This window comes from Ceratotherium simum, chromosome 19 (genome assembly GCF_057802395.1).
Source record: "Ceratotherium simum simum isolate JZ-2026a chromosome 19, ASM5780239v1, whole genome shotgun sequence".
Taxonomy (NCBI): Eukaryota; Metazoa; Chordata; class Mammalia; order Perissodactyla; family Rhinocerotidae; genus Ceratotherium; species Ceratotherium simum.
The window spans coordinates 44,200,292-44,218,445 of NC_141918.1; the positions used below are offsets into that span (position 1 = coordinate 44,200,292).

Sequence of the window (18,154 nt, forward strand, 5' to 3'; positions counted from 1 at the left end):
TCTCACATTACAGCAAAACTCTGCCTTCCTATAACTTGCACTTAATTCTGTGATTGTAGAGTAATTTTCTGGGTCTGGAAATATTCAGCAAATGATTTGTGTATTAATTGATTCGTCCCCTCAGTCACAGTCAATATTTAATGAATACCTATAATGTGTTACGCGTTATGCCACGTGTTGACTGTATCTAGGTCTTCTTCCATAGAACAACCCTTCAAATATTTGAAGCCCTATAGCCCTGAAATTATTTGTTTTGTTTCTCAGATGACAGAATTCCATGTCTTTCACTGTTCTGGTCTCTCTTCTGCTTGCATCCAGTTTGTCAGATGGAAAGGGTAAGATAGGAAAATTTCTCATTTCATTAACTACAGTGCGTCTTCTTACTGCAGGTGGCCACATAGTGTGTATCATGCATGAGAAACTCAAATTCTGGTGTTATCACTTTGTGGCCATTATTCCATTGTTTTGTTTTTAAAATTGCCTAATATTGATGAAATTTAGTAGTTTATAAATTATTGAGTGCTTTTGTTTCGAGTTGTATGACTATTATGCAGTGCCCATTCATTTATTTCAGGGTTTCTGACCTTCAGTCTTCATTACAGAGACACCTGTCTAAATATTTTCTTCTTCTTTTAAAATCAGAATGAACTTGTCCAGCAAATTAATTCTCTTTTATTTCTCAAAAGACTGCCTATTTGAAAAATTTAAATATTCTTAGTTGATAGACAACTTATTTAAATAGTTGTTTCCAAATTCCACAGCTATTGAGTATTGTTTTGTTTAAATTCATGCTATGTAGATTCTACGAAAGAATATCTATGGAAATGAGACAGGGAGAGCTTATAGACACTCTATGAAAATAAATCCTTACCTGGATTAAGTCTCATCTGTATGAGTTGTCAGTTGTTGGGGAATGAACTATTTTACATATGACCGTTCCGTTGGGTTTTAATAACTTCTTGGTGCCTATTGATTTTTGTAAAACTCTATCCAGACCTGAAAGCCCATACACAGTACACTTTTAGGTTAATGTTATAAACGCCTTACAATTTTTTCAGTCTTCTCCTTGCTGGGTGCCTAGTTTTAGCACTTCCCTATATACAGCTTTTAGTCAGTTCGGGGGCAGAGAAAGAGCAACCCAGATTTTAGAATAATGTGCTACAGTCATAAGGTTGATGGGGCTCCCTTTTCTCAACATATATGGATTATAGTGCATAGGCGTCCAATATAGGTTGTTTGCTCAGTCATATTTTTCAATTTTCCCTTGTCTTTAGAGTATGTATTGCAAAGAAGACGTCGTTAGGAGGTAATTAGAAAACTAATATTTTACTGACTTGGCTATTGGCCTCTTTATTGAAATGTAAAGCATAATTTGCTTTTTTTTTTTCTTTTTTGGTTTTTAATATTGAAGAAATTTACTCTGGTGCTGTTATAACTTAGCTCACTTGCTGTAGATTTCAGATCAAATATTATATAATTATTTTTTGTGCAATGGGTTTATTCTTAGAACACGCTTAGCTTCTTTCTGTTGGTAGTGTCTAACTGGAGAGGGAGTGTAGCCTTGTGGCTAAATACGTGGGTTCTGGAGTCAGCTTACTTGAGGATCTTCCCTGCCGGGTGATCCAGTCAAGTTTAATGCCTTTTGCATTTCATTTTCCTCTTCTGTTAATGGGGTCTATAAGATTCATTTATAGGGTCATAGAGTTATTGAAGGAATTAACTGAAATAATAGATATAAATAGCCATGTTAATGTTAGCTACCCTTATTACTTTGAGGAAGCAACTTATTGAATTCACCCACTTAATTTTGGTTATGGGAAAAATAAACAAAGTAGATAATCCTGACAATTAAATAAAGCCTGTGGATATTTTAGTTTGTATTAGAGTTGACAACTGTAACTTTTTAATATAAGCTTTTTTTTTTTTCTGAATGATTCTGAAGCTGCTGTTTGCTTGCTTTGTGGGAAATGAGTTTTGTTTTTGTTTTTGGCATTCATCATATTACCGCCTCTAAAGAAAGACTGGAACATTTAACAGATAGATCAGGTTTTTAATGTCCATTCATGGCAGGCAGACATATCCATATTAATATGACCATATTTGAGAAAATGAATTTGCTAAAGCAGATGACATGTTGATTTTCAATATAAAGAATTTTTTCAAATGTGAACCTTCTTTTAATGGTTTTAAATATATAAATGCTTCAGATTAATTGTAGTTTTGACAATTTAAAATTTTCCTGTCAAGCACCTTTCTATTCACTTACAGTTGAGTTGGAGAAATACATTTGACAATGATTTAGGCCATTAGGTAGATGAGGGCGTCACCTGTGAGGGCGTCACAGACTGTGAGGACAGTGTGAAAGTGAGCTAGCTTTCTGATAGCCAAACTCATCTTGTAAAATTCCATCAGGGTGGCAGTGTTGTCATTAAGTCTTTTCTCTCTGCCCTGACTTCACTTCCATGGTTTGGTGGTGTAAACAGCCATTTTATATTTAATTTTGCAGTACGCGTGTAGAATGTCAGGAAGAATGTGGAATTCACTGTCTGTGTGACTTTGAGTAAGTAACTTAACCATTTTGAGCTTGTTTTCTATAAAAAAGAAATAATCTTTCCATTGTCACATCTCATCGATTTTATAGTAGGGATCAGAGCTTTATAATTTATAAGGAATGATTTCTTTATGAAATGATGTAATTCTATAGAACTTGTAATCTTCTGCACAATTTGTTTATTGCCCAAGGACTTATTTTTTGCTGTAATGGAGATTTAGCCTCACAGTGGAAAGAATCCGGATGGGATTAAGGAGGCCTGGATCGTTTAGTTAAGCTTTGTATCTCCATTTCTTCCTCTGTTGAATGAGTGGATTGGACTTGATGATGTCTAAAGGTTCCATCTAGCTTTAAACTTTAACTGTAATTTCATGATATCTTAATTTTTTCCAGGAACTGTTTTTTGTGTAAAATTGCAAAATGAAGGAAATGCTTTTGCTCTTTGTACATACTTCAAAAAAGAATGAAACTAAGAGATAATGTGTTATACTTGAAGATGATTTTATGTGTATATATAACTAATATATGTGTTTTTATATATATGTTAATAAGTGTTATAATTAGGTTTAAGTAAAATATTATAATTATTATATTATTTTATAATTGAAAAAGTATAACTAAAGCTAAAAGAAAAACATGTTTATGAACAGAATATAAAATTTCAACTATATTTCATTCAGAATTGGATTTTCTTCAATTTTCTAATTATGTGTCTGAGTGACCATAATTTCTATTTTAGGTGCTACAATGGGTGTGTTTATTTAAAGTACTATCTTTCCAGCTGACCCCGTGGCTTAGCGGTTAAGTGCGCATGCTCCGCTGCTGGCGGCCCGGGTTTGGATCCTTGGCGCGCACCAACGCACTACTTCTCCAGCCATGCTGAGGCCGCGTCCCACATACAGCAACTAGCAGGATGTGCAACTATGACATGCAACTATCTACTGGGGCTTTGGGGAATAAAAGGAGGATTGGCAATAGATGTTAGGTCAGGGCCAGTCTTCCTCAGCAAAAAGAGGAGGATTAGCATGGATGTTAGCTCAGGGCTGATCTTCCTCACAAAAAAAAAGAAAAAAACCATAAAGTACTAACTTTCATCCTAAATATAATGTATATTTGTTAACTGAATGAATTATTTGACCTACAGAAGAAGGAAAAGAAGTCAATTGGCTTATGGTTTTATACCTAATGCAAATTTTGCAAATTTTGAACATAAAACATTGTGTTATAAATAATTTGTATTCAAGAAAAGAACCTCAGGATCAAGCCCCAAATAAAAAGGCACTGGATCCAGAAACACTAGTCATATTTTAGGAACATCCAAAAGCTGTACAACAAAGTGGATTTGACTAGAAGCGTTTCCAATTTGCACTTGCCTCCTGGGTATCTGTTCAAACCTGCTTATGAATAGACTAGGACTGATTTGTGAAGGGGCTTTGGTTTTTGTTTCAGAGCAGTGTGAAGCATGCTTGATAAGACACACCACTTCCCCGTTTTATTGTATTTTACACTGCAAGTTGTCCTCTGTAAATTAAAAAAAAAGTCATAAAGATAAAATGCAAACTGGTGTTTATTGCTTTGGTTAGGTTTGCATAGGAAATAGTTCTGAAATCAGTACGCTGACTGCATTATCGAGGTTGTAGGGGACACTTTTTGGTGAACCTTTTTCTGCTCATAGCCTTTCTATGTTCTTTTCAAAACTATCCATCTGATCTCTTAGTTTTCCTCACTGATTCTTCTTTTCTGCTCTCCTCCAAGCACTGGCATTACACAGACTATTTATCTTTCATTCTCTTTGCTTCTTGCTCTGTTCTGCTCAGGCATACTTGTAGGTTCAGCCACAGCTGTATGAAATACTAGCTCCTTTATGGATATCCAGGAAAATATTTACAAGTGTCTTTGGGACATTTCTATTTTAATGACCCACAATCATCTTTAAGCAGCCTGCCTTAAACTTAACTCTCTCTTCACTATCCTGAATTCCTGCTGTGGTGTTACCTTCTTGGTTTCTGAAGTTAAAACCTTGAGTGAGCTTCCTCACTTTCCTTTCTGCCTACCCTCCACCAACACTCTTCTCACATTCTCTTTAGAGATAATAACCAAAATTTGCCTCGTCTTCATTTTCAAGGTCATTGCTTTGCTCCAGACTATATAAACACTTTTGTTATCTAAATTAGTGGCCTCCCAAAAGCTCTCCTTACCACCAGTTCATCTCCAGTCAACCTTTGAACATGCAGTCAAATCAGTTATAACCCTGTTGCTTAAAAAGTTTGTTTTGTCACTTAGTCTTTAAGGGTCTTTATAATCTGACCCCAATCCTCTTTCTTTCTTTTTTTTTTTTTTTTTGGTGAGGAAGATTAGCCCTGAGCTAACATCTGTTGCCAATCCTCCTCTTTTTGCTGAGGAAGATTGGCCTGGGCTAACATCTATGCCCATCCATGCCCATCTTCCTCTAATTTATATGTGGGACTCCTGCCACAGCATGGCTTGATAAGCGGTGTGCAGGTCCATGCCCAGGATCCAAACCTGTGAACCCTGGGCCGCCAAAGTGGAGTGTGTTAACTTAACCACTATGCCACAGGGCTGGCCCCCAAATCCATTTTTGATGTTCCTTTTTCCCCCTCTCTTGGACTTCTCATTTATCCTAACGTGGAAGAAGCTGCTAAAGGCCTACCAAAATCTATTCTATTCATCCTGGGCACAAGGCAAGACTGTCAGCATTCTTTGCAGTTAAGATGTGGCGATATAATTAAGTTCCTGGTAATGAAATGAGAGCAAAAGCGATGCATAACACCTCTGGGTTTCTACTCTAAGACATTGGGTACATTCTCTTTTCCCTTTTCCCTTCCTACTGGCTAGAATCTGAGGCAACTCCTTTGACCATGGAGATGACAATGGAAGGAACCTCATTGCCCCACTGATTTCCTGGGACTGGACTGCCTCCACCCACCTTGACTCTCTACCTTGGAGGGGTTATGTGGAAGTGAAATAAACTCTTTTTCTTTAAGCCACTAAGTTCTTTGTAGTCTGAGGCCTCCAAACTGTATTTCTTAATGTTTCATATAAACATCTGTTTTGTCCGTGAGAATTCCAAATCTTTGCAGAATGGAGGTAATCAAAAAGCCTCATATTAGTCAATGAAACTCTCTCCAAGAATAGTAAATATATTTTTGTAGATATGCTTATCTTATATTCTGGTATAAAGAATTACCTCTCTTTCCATGGTGGGAGGATTGAAACTATAACCTGGCCCCTGGACTGCTGAACTGTGTTAGACATCTCCATCTTGAGCTTCCATGTGTTGGGATATCATTTAGTGTATGTGCTGCTGAAACAAGCACATTAAGATATCATTTAAAGTGTTTTAACAGACCAAAAGGGAATGTGGTTTAATCGAGAGATGCTTATTTCTTGAATAAAAGTCTAAAACAATATACAGGAGGATAGAGCAACTCTGTTCTACAAGATGCTTCTTCAGTCTTGTGGTCCTCCTATTCTTGAGTATGTTGCCCTCGTTCACATGGCAAAAATATGTCATCACCACTACATTCCTATTTCAGCTAATGAGAGGGGAATAAGAAGTGAAGGGGCCCAACTGTTCTTTTTAAGGCCATGACCTGTAACTTACAGAATAACATCTGTCCAAATACCATTGTTCAGAAATTAATCACATGGCCACACCTACCTGCAAGGGAGGCTGGAAAATGTAGTCTTTAATTGTGAGGCCATGAGCCCAGTTGAAAACATGGTTCATTCCATAATTAAAAGGAAAAAAGGGATGGTGTGTATTGGGAGAAAACTAATGATATCTGACACACTGCATGGCTGTATAAAATCTGTAGAATTACCTGCTAGATGTGGAAATGGAAATTATTTTGTTTTCTTTTAAATATTCCTCTCCTATGTTCTACTTGATCTTGAGAAGCAGCATCAACATCTACCTAGTCAACAAAATAAAAAACCCAAATACTTTCTTGTTTTTTTTTTTTTTTTTTTTTTTATTTATTTATTTATTTTTTTTGTTTATTGCAGTAACATTGGTTTATAACATTGTAAAAATTTCAGGTGTACATCATTGTACTTCTATTTCTGCATAGATTACATCTTGCAAAGGTACATGCACCCCTGTGTTCATTGCAGCCTTATTCACGATAGCCAAGACTTGGAAGCAACCTAAGTGCCCATCAAGGGACGAATGGATAAAAAAGCTGTGGTATATATACACAATGGAATACTACTCAGCCATAAGAAACGATGAAATCCAGCCATTTGTGACAACATGGATGGACATTGAGGGCATGATGCAAAGTGAAATAAGTCAGAGGGAGAAGGTCAAATACCGTATGATTTCCCAAATACTTTCTTATTCTTCATACCCGCGTCTAATCCATGGCACATCTCGTTGAGTCTCTCTCATTAACATCATGTTGACTCTTTTCCTTTCCCCTCCCCTCTGCAAAGATTACAGTATAAGCCATCATTGCCATCTTTCTCTTTGACTATCACAGTGGATGTTTACATAGTGTTGGGCTTTTAATATTGTGTGCCCCTAATCCATCCTTCAAAACCATAATGATCTTTCTGAAATTCAGTATGATCATTTTACTCCTCTGCTAAAAGCCCTTTGATGCTTCCTCATTGTCTATGAAATAAAGTCCAGAATCCTTGGCAGAGCACTTAATGCACTCCCTCGTCTTACACCTTATTTTGGAATATTTTCATCCTTGTCACTTGTGATCTACACTTTAGTCCTCCTGTCCCAGTTTTCTAACTGGCATGCTGATAAAATCTTTGATGACTTTGCTCACAAATTTTCCTCTCCCTGGGAAGTCCTTTCCTCCTTGGTATCCCTGGCAGAAAACCATCTTTTAAGCCCAATCTTAACATTGTCACTTTTATGAAGACTTTCCTTACTCCTATGTGCATCTAGGTTTAACCCCTCACTCATTAATGCCTATGCTGTCTCTTATATAGTTATTCACAACCAGGATGAGTGTTGATCACATGCATATCACGGAGGCAGAAACAAGATTAATATTGTACAGATATTTATATTATAATATCTTTATATTGTAAAGATATTAATGTAAATACTAGATTGATATTTTTGCATTTTTTTAATATGTCTGTCACCTCTATTTGACTGAAAAGTCCTCAAGAGAAGATTCTGTCCCTTCATCATATTTGCAGGCTCAGAAATTAACATAGTTTTTGGAATATAGTAGGTATGCAATAAATACGTCTTTAAAGATTTAAGAATATACTCTTAAATACTAACGGTGGGAAAGTGAATTGGTACAACCAGTTTGTTAAAACAGGCTGGCAGTGTTTACTAAAGTAGAACATAGTCTACTGTGTGACCCAGTATTTCACGTCCAGTCATATATCCAACATAAATCCTTGAACATGTGTTCCAAGAGACATGGAGTTATATGTACGTAGCAACATTGTTTGTAATAGCTAAAAAATGAAGAATAAAGCCCAAATATCTATCAGTATTATAATGGATAAAGAAATTGGGGTATATTCATACAGTAGAATTTTATACAGCAAAGGAAATGAATAAACTACAGCTACATGCAATAATGGGTGATGTTCCCAAATCCCAAAAAAGCAGAAGCAAACAAAAATGCCTACGCTGTATGATCCTATTTGTATAAAATTATAAAACAGAAAATACAATGCTGAAATCAGGGTAGTACTTTCTTTGGGAGATAAAGGAGAGGGCAAGTGACCAGGAAGAAGCATGAAGATGTGGTTCTGGTTTACCGACAATGTTATATATCCTGACCTGGTAGTTGGTTGCGTGTTCACTTTGTGATAATTTGTTGAACTGTGTGTTTTATACTTTAGCAAAAAAGTTGAAAAATGAATGACTGAATGACTGATATGCTAGAGTGAGAAAGGATCTAGAATAGGTTGGTTATAATTCGTTGCCATAGCTTTTTGGATGGGTGTCCTGAGACAACCCCTCTGAGCTTCACCTTTTCTCACAGAGGATGAAGATTGATTTGTAGTCTCCAAGGTTCGTTCCAGCTCTGGCGTTCTATGTAGAAATTAGAAAGAGATGAAAGGACTCTATTTCCTGTCTTTTTGGAGAATGCCTTATGCATTAGCTCAGGTCAAATTAAAAGGAAAAAAATTCCAATTTTTTGCTATGTCCATGCTTAAAGCAAGTCCAAGTTCTGAGACACTTTGGTGATAGGCAGCCTAAACGATAAATCCATTATAAAGTATTTACACTGCTATTACTTTGATTATACTGCAGATCAAAAAGATTTCCCCATTGGCATAGTGAAAGATGGGTATATCCTTTGCTGTCACATAGAGAGCACACCTTGTATAGATCTTTATCACTTGTAATCTAGAAGTGATTATGTGTGGGGGATTTTATAATGAGAATCCAGTATAAGTAGGAATCATCAACCTCAGTATTTTCAGTCCATCCAACATTTAAAACCAGGACCCATGTACAACTCTCCAAAATTCAAGTGAAAGTGAAATAATTATCCTGTGAATCTCGGTAATGATGACAATCAACACAGTTAAATCATTTCCAAATTTCACCTCATACTTTCAAATTGAAATAATTTTAGTAGTTAAGAAAAAATTCTCAATTACTGGATATTTTAGAAAAATCAATTTTTGACCAGAATTATTTCTATAATTATTTTATTCATAACATTTTAAAGTATAGATTTAGCCAGAGCATATTTTGGTTTGAATTATCCAGATTACAAGTTATTTAGTCTACTTTTCTCAACTCTCCGTAATCTTTTGCCCTCATGGTAGAATTGGGGATAGAATGTGTAGTAATCCTGCTTTTTTGATTATAATGTACACTGAGTGATTAGACCTGGCCTGCTCCTATAATCTAGAGTATATCTTAAAGGAAAATGTTCTTTAAAATTCTTGAAAGCTAGTGAGGTGAAAAAATTACTTTTAACTATGAGGTCTGTATTTTGAATTCTACAAACGTTGCTTCTGTAGTATCTTGTTTTGTACAAGTCATGTATTAGATACACAATTTAGTGTTAGATACACAGTTTAGTATTATAAGTCCCCTAGACTAAGAGAGAAGAGAGGAATCTTCCCTTTGTATGTGTTTGTAATACTTCTCTCTTCCTCTTTCAATCAGGAAATATTTATTGAAAGACTACTCTGCAGACACTTGGAAGGGCAGATCAAGAATAAGATGTGTCTCCTGTCTTTGAGGAGCCTCTAGTCAGGCACAGACAGGACTCTAAATGAAAAACCACTGGAGAACGGAGCAGCAGAGTAAGCAGTAACACGAGGAACAAACTGTAAGGATGATAGAAATTCAGGAATGTGGATGATTACTTTGTACAGTTACAGTCTTAGGTGATTTTAAGAGGAAAATGAGTTCTTAAAAAGAGCTAGATGTATTCTGCCTGAGAGGAGGGGTGAGTGTTATGGGCCGTGTGAATACACAGAGGCGGTCAGAAGTCCTATTGATCTTTTCTTTGTAGAGGCTCTCACAGATGTTCTTACCTTCTCTCTCAGCAGGTGAGGTTACCTCTTGATGCACTGAGACCATCAAAGCATTCTGGTCTGAGTTCCCTCATCTAAAGCAGTTCAATATAGCATCTTCTTCTTATTTACATCGCTCTGTAGCTTCACATGTTCTCTTTTTCCTGCTGGTCTTTGGGGAAGAGGTATTAGTATTTTAATTCTTGGTCCCTTTTCTTCCCATTCTAACACCATCCCTGAGTAACCTTTCCAGATTCTTCCATTTCTCACTCTCCACTGAAATATTTACATTACACTTTGGGATTTTAAGAAATAATTTGGTTGATTTATTTGCTCATTTCATTTTGACCTTTGCTAGACTCTGCTTGATATTTAGTTAGCGGTGGAATTGTAGATATATCCTTACTATAAGCTCCCTGAGGGCAGCACATATATTTTCATTCTTGTTTTCCCTTGTGGTACCTTGCATAGCAGATACATATTGTTGGATAAATAAGAGACTACACGTTTGTTCATGCTTCATCATTTTTTTGTCTTTTATCTTTCTGTCCGTTCATCCATCTATCTGTCCCTTGATTATTCAAGCATTGTAGGTGGTTAAAAAAATGTACAAAGCCTTAAGGTACTAGTAAAAACATAAATACATATTTAAATTGATCCTTATTTATCTTGAAAAGAATTTTTCACTTGGTTCTACTAACCCTGCTCACCTCTGTTCTATTTAACTTTGTTCTTGCCAAGCACATCTTAAAAAATGAGCAGTACAATTGCAGCCTCCATTTTCCACCGCCCACTCTATCTTTAAACTCTCTCTAGTCTGACAGTTTCTGAAAAGCTACTCTTTGGAAATTGCTTCCTCCAAGGTCACTTATGATATATATTTAAAAATTTAAAACACTTTTATCCTATCTCACTCTCTTTGCTCTATGGTATACAACACTGTTCTACTCGATTCTTCTTAAATACATCATCTTCTAGCTTGGTTTCACTGAGGGTTGCTATCCTGGCTCTCCTCGTAACTTTGGCAGCTGCATCCCTGTCTCAAGTACTGGCTGTTCTTTTCCTCTTGCTTCCTAAGAAGTAGTATCAAATAAGGCTTATGCATTTGTGGCTTGCCTCCTTCCTCTACTATCTTTCCTTTATTTAATTCCATACAGAACTTCCATGTCCATGATGGTAGCCAGATTTCCCTTCAGTTCAAGTGTACTGCCCAACAGGGCAATGAACGATTACTCTGAAATGTTTCACTCCATTTAAAAGTCAGCACATGTATTGAAGAGATTTTCCTTTCACCATTGTGTGTTCTTGGCTCCCTTGTTGAAAATTAACTGTCCATAGATGTGTGGGTTTATTTCTGGGCTCTCGATTCTGTTCCATTGAGCTGTGTGTCTGTTTTTCTGCCAGTACCATGCTGTTTTGATTACTATAGCTTTGCAGTGTATTTTGAAATTAAGGAATGTGATACCCCCAGCTTTGTTCTTTTCTCTCAGGCTTCCTTTGGCTATTTGGGTCTTTTATTGTCTCATATAAATTTTAGGATTCTTTGTTCTATTTCTGTGAAAAATGTCATTGGGACTTTGATAGGGATTGCAATGAATCTATAGATTGCTTTAGGAAATATGGACATTTTAACTGTGTTAATTCTTCCAATCCATGAGCACGGAATATCTTTCCATTTCTTTGTATCTTCTTCGATTTCTTTCAACAATGTTTTGTAGTTTTCAGTGTACAGGCCTTTCACCTCTTTGGTTAAAGTTATTCCTAGGTATTTTGTTCTTTTTCTTGCGATTGTAAATGGGGTTGCATTCTTGATTTCTCTTTTTGTTGTTTTGTTGTTAGTATATAGAAACGAAACTGATTTTCAATAAATGGTGTTGGGAAAACTGGACAGCCACATGCAAAAGAATGAAAGTAGAGGGGCCGCCCCGTAGTGTAGGGGTTAAGTGTGCGCGCTTCACTGCTGGCAGCCCGGGTTCGGATTCTGGGCGCACATCAATGCACCGCTTGTCAGGTCATGCTGTGGCGGCGTCCCATATAAAAGTGGAGGAAGATGGGCACAGATGTTAGCCCAGGGCCAGTCTTCCTCAGCAAAAGAGAAGGATTGGCAGGGATGTTAGCTCAGGGCTGATCTTCCTCACAAAAAAAAAAAAAAGAATGAAAGTAGACCATTATCTTACACCATACACAAAAATTAAATCAAAATGGATTAAAGACTTGAATGTGAGACATGAAACCATAAAACTTGTAGAAGAAAACATTGTAGTAGGCTCTTCAACATCGGGCTTATTAGCAGCATCTTTTCAAATACAGTGTCTCACCAGGCAAGGGAAACAAAAGAAAAAATAAACAAATGGGACTACATCAAACTAAAAGGCTTCTGCACAGCAAAGGAAATCATCAACAAAATGAAAAGACAACCTAACATTTGGGAGAAGATATTTGCTACCATATATCTGATAGGGGGTTAATATCCAAAATATGTAAAGAACTCATACATCTCAACAATAAAGAAACAAACAACCCAATTAAAAAATGGGCAAAAGATCTGAACATTTTTCCAAAGAAGATATACAGATGTCCAGCAGGCACATGAAAAGATGTTCAACATCACTAATTATTAGGGAAATGGAAATCAAAACTACAGTGAGATATCACCTCATGCCCATCAGAATGGCTATAATTAACAAGACAAGAACTAACAAGTGTTGGAGAGGATGTGGAGAAAAGGGAACTCTCATACATTGCTGGTGGGAGTGAAAACTGGTGCAGCCACTATGGAAAACAGTATGGAGATTCCTCAAAATATTAAGAATAGAACTACCATGTGATCCAGCTATTCTATTACTGGTTATTTATCCAAAAAACATGAAATCACAAATCTGTTAAAATATATGTGCCACTTTGTTCATCAAGGTATTTTTCATAATAGCCAAGACTTAGAAACAACCTAAGTGCCCATCAATGGTTGAATGGATAAAGATGTGGTATATATGCACAATGGAATACTACTCACCTATAAAAAATATGAAATATTTCTATTTGTGACGACATGGATGGACCTTGAGATTATTATGCTAAGCAAAATCAATCAGATGGAGAAAGTCAAGTACTGTATGATTTACTCATAAGTAGAAGATAAAACAACAACAACAACAAACAAACACATAGATGCAGAGATTAGATTGGTGGTTACCAGGAAAGAAGTGGGGAGGGAGGAAGGTGAAAGGCATGACTGGGCACATGTCTATGGTGATGGATAGTTATAAGTCTTTGAGTGGTAGACGTGATATAGTCTACACCAAAATCGAAATATAATGATGTACACCTAAAATTTATATAATGTTATAAACCAGTGTTACCTCAAAAACCAAAAAAAGTCAAAGTGGAGTGGAGACCTTTGACTTCTTATTTCTTTTGATAGCATTGTTGTTAGCCAGTCACCAAGGTTTCAATATTTGGAGATATTTTTTATTTCTCCCTTTCCTTTTCCTCCCATTTTAAGTCACCGGTGCTTTCTCTAGGTTTCCTTTCCCGTTCTTCTCTCTTCCCTTTGCACTCACCCTAGTGAAGGTCTTTATTCCTCACTAATCTGGTATAAACATCTCCAGTGGGACTCCCTACATTTCTCTTACTTCAATCAGGCCTCTATAGATTAACCCTCATGAAATACCTCCCTCTTTTGAATTCTTTCCTGTCTCTCTAATACCTACAACCAGCAGTTTTCAACTCTGATCATCACAATCATCTGTGCAGGGCCGTCTACGTAATATGCAGGACCCAGTGCAAAATGAAAATGTGGAGCTCCTTGTTCAAAAGCAGAGAAAAAGTGCCAGTAAAGGAATTTGAATATAAAATTTTTTCTGCTCTTTCATGGTCTCTCTCTCAACTTGTCATGGTGTTTTTTTTTTTATTTCTATTTAGTGTTGTGCTAAATAAAGAAAAAATTAAAATTAGAATTATTAGCATGGGTTTTATTGTTCCTCTTTATATTGTACAGTGACAGTTTTAAATGCAAATATAAGACCATTTAACTCATATGCAGAAACTTTGACATTACACAATTTGTATTTTGTAGTTTGTACATGCATATATATTTCTTTCTTACCAGAACAATGGAAATGCTGCACAAAACTAACTCAAATGTTTTTAATTAACTTTGATACATTCACATTTTAGTAGCACTCTCACTTGGTTTACAGATGAAGAAGGAAAAACTGAAAGGAAAAGAAACTGTGGGTTGCCCTATCTTTCTCTTTTCCTCTATGTCATCATTTTCAGTGTAAATGGTTGGGTAATGGAGAGAAGTAGTGCAAGCAAGAAAGGATGTGACAGGGTCCCTTGGTCATTGCTGTTGCTTAGAATGCCATTGCTTTCTTTCTGTCTTCAGTGCAAATTATGGTTTGAACAGAAAGCATGGCCTCTTGGGGGCTAGCAGCACCCCCATTTACTCACTCAGTCATAGACATAGTAAGCTTGCCTGTATTCACTTTGAATCTTACTAAACTCCACACATTTTGGGTACACTGGAATTCAGTGCTCCTGGGCCATTGTAAATACTACCTATGAATAGAGTGACAAGGCACGGCGGCAGATGAAAGATTAATGATAAAATTATTAAGAATTTCATGATGGCTGCAGCGGAGTATTAAACTAAGTATGGGGCCCTTGTTAGCATGGGGCCCTGTGAGACTACATAGGTCATAGCCCATGAAGCCAGCACTGTATTGGTGGATCATTTGAAAAATAGTGTCCAATCCCAGCTTCTGGGAATCAGAATCTCTAGAGTAGATCCTAGATGTGTATTTGAAATTAATAATAACAAAAACAACAACAACTTCATAAGTGCTTTTGTGAGCCTATGTAAAAATCCATATTCCCTTAGGCTAGCAGTGAAGATCTTTATAATCATTTCTTAAATACTTGCTCAGTTTTTTCAGAAACACTACTTTGAGCCCTTGGCCGTGACCCAATGGGACTATTTGATGTCTCTGGTTGTATTTCCTGTTTTGGTTTACCCCGTATTGCTCACACCATTATCCCCAATTTCCATGCTCACTCTCTTCTCACCACTCATGGGAATTGTACCATCCTTTTCCTCAAACACATATCAAAGCCTACCTTCTCTGTAGAATCTTCGTCCACTACTCCAGCCCATCGTGAACTCTCCTTTTCCACGGTTTTTATAGGTCTTATGTTCTAGGCCCTTTATTTTATGTGCAATATTGTACAGTGTGCCATTACTTACCCTTTTATGTGCATGTTTTTTCTTCCTCACCAGATTCAATGTGTCCTAAGCACTGGTCTTCTATTGAGGTTTAAAATGACCATGCTAGGGTCTAAGAATTATGATTATTCCTAGAATATTTTAAAGAATAAGTAACTAATAAATAAGTTGGCTTCTGTTTCTAAATTTGATTGGACCGTAGTACTTTTCAGAATGAAATTTTCATTCAGAATTTATTTTTGTCAGTCACCATATCAGTGCTTTTAAATCAATTATTTTCTGAAATTTGAATAAAATCATTGAAACTCATCTGAAATGTGATGCCCTAGCTGTGCTGTCACAAGTCTCTACAAGAGTTGTTAAATCTATTTTCTACAATGTTTTTATTCCTCCTCCAATTGGCATTTGAGCAGTTCTCCTAAAAGGGAGAATTTTTAAACAAAATTAAGAAGCTTTTTCAATGAATTAAAAAGGTAACTTTATCATACTTGTTTCTGTAAACTTGATTTGGAACCAGAAGGAAACAGATGTAATTAGAATAGTTTTCTTTTATCTTTCTCGGTTTTTTCCTGAAAACAAGTGGTAATACAGAGGAACCATATGCAGTAATGTCTTTCCTAGAGAAGAAATACAAAATTACGAGGCTGTGTCCAAGTTGTTGGCTTACGATTTCTGTTTGTTGTCAAAGTCATTATTTTATAAAGTGAATTTGAAAAGTAAGGTATGTTTCTCACAAACACACACACACACATACATGCATGTGATATTCTTATAAAAATTGATTAAAATCATCACAATTTTTTATAAACTCTCAGTATATCCAGATAATTTCTAAGGCCCCCTTCCAGTTTAAAAAGTTGTTTATGATTCTGTAATTGTATAAATGTAGGAGTAGATTTTTTTAAAACTTAGTCCTAATGAAAATCTTATTACATGTTGTTAGAAGAAAAGATTTTTTTTAAAGATAAATATATTCTAATGCTACATCACATTTAAAAAGATGTTATATCTTTACATATCATTTACTTATCTAATGTCATTTAATCATATAAATAAAATATCTGTGAGTTCTAGCAGAGTTAATACAGGATCCTCCTGTGATTCAAATATTAAATTCAATTGTATAACCATGTAAGTTTTGCTATATTTATAATCACCAGAAGCATCCTGGAGATTCTTTTGTGCTATTTTCTTTGGCCATTTAGGAATACTGGTGGATAGCCATTCTTGCCTTGGCTATGCTTTTGTTCATCCTTTTTTTTTTGAGGGGAAATAGACAAAAAAAAAAAAAAAGAATAAAAAGAAATGCATCCTTGCCGTGGCATTTCATGACATTTCTACATTCGAACATCTGGAAAGCCTAGTGTGACAGTGACAACCACATTGACAAAGCTGCTGACTGCATCCACTATCACAAAAAAATAGAATCACTAAAAGGACCACTTTAATTCTGAAAAAGCTCAATATGGTGTCTCCCCATTTTGGCCTTGAAGATAGAAAGAGAAGCCACATTTATTTTGAAGATGCATGCTGAGTATTGTACATCACACACATTGGAAAACAACAGTTGCAAAGAAAGGAACATGCATTATGGGAAAAGAGAAGAGAACAGCTGCAGAACCGGGTCTAATTGCAGATCCTGGATGGATTTGATCGTCAAATGACTACTCTGCATAAACTAGGAGTAAAATAACAGAACATTAATTACTCCTATTATTGCTTTTATATATTGAGATGTGGGACAAACTAAATGCATAAAACATTTTAAGAACAAAAAGCTAAAGGAAAATGAAATTTTCATATTGGAATATCTGCATTGGTGATGAAAAGATGTCACAGGAAGAAATGAGTCTTAAGAAAATGCTGAGAGAAATAAAATAAAAGTTATATATCTATAATATGCATTCATTTAAAGAAGTTACAAAGTGAGTGGAGGTAATAATATAAAGATGATATATTAAATGTTAAAAAAAGACAACATTTACACTGTCTTAGTCTGTTGGGGCTGCTATTACAAATTGCCACGGACTGGGTAGCTTATAAACAACAGAAATGTATTCCTCCCAGTTCTGGAGGCTGGGGAGTCCAAGATCAGAGCACCAGCATGATCGCCTTGTGGTGAGGACCCTCTTCCTAGTTCATAGCTGGCACCTTTTCACTGTGTCCTCATGAAGAGACTAGCGATCTCTGTGGGGTCTCTTTTACAAGAGCACTCATCCCATTCATGAGTTCTCCACCCTCATGACCTAACAGACACCACCCAGAGGCCTCACTTTCTAACACCAACCATCACATTGGGCATTAGGATTTCAGCATGTGAATTTTGGGTGGGGGGTGGGGGGGCAAGCATTCAGACCACAGCACAGTGAAATAATTTGGTTAACTGTCAGGAATTAAACAAGACTTCTGCTGTTAGGGCTAATTATGCTAAAGTATTGTTATTTGTGTGCCAATAAAATTTATTATTTTATAAATCATACCACCTCAATAAATTGTTCCTGAAATTTAAGGAGCTAATCAGTGAGCAATGAAAAGGGAACAAAATGAATTGATATTCTAGAACATGATCTTTAATATTATTATTCTAGAGGAAATAAGTCCTCGATCCATCAGTTTTTCTGAGATAAAAATCTCTTCATTAAAAATGAGCTTTGTGGGGCCGGCCCCCTGGCTTAGCGGTTAAGTGCGTGCGCTCTGCTACTGGCGGCCCGGGTTCGGATCCCGGCACGCACCGACGCACCGCTTCTCCGGCCATGCTGAGGCCGCCCACATACAGCAACTAGAAGGATGTGCAACTACGACATACAACTACCTACTGGGGCTTTGGGGAGAAAAAGGGGAAAAAAATTCCATTAAATTTGAATACTTTCTTTTAGAACTTGAGACAAAGA

At 36.3% G+C, this 18,154-nt stretch overlaps 1 protein-coding gene across 2 annotated transcripts in view; it reads left to right on the forward strand.

Moving 5' to 3' along the window:
- The window catches only part of NKAIN2 (sodium/potassium transporting ATPase interacting 2), a 917,329-nt gene that overhangs the window by 106,025 nt on the left and 793,150 nt on the right, over positions 1-18,154 (forward strand). The gene's annotated exons all lie outside the window — the stretch shown is intronic.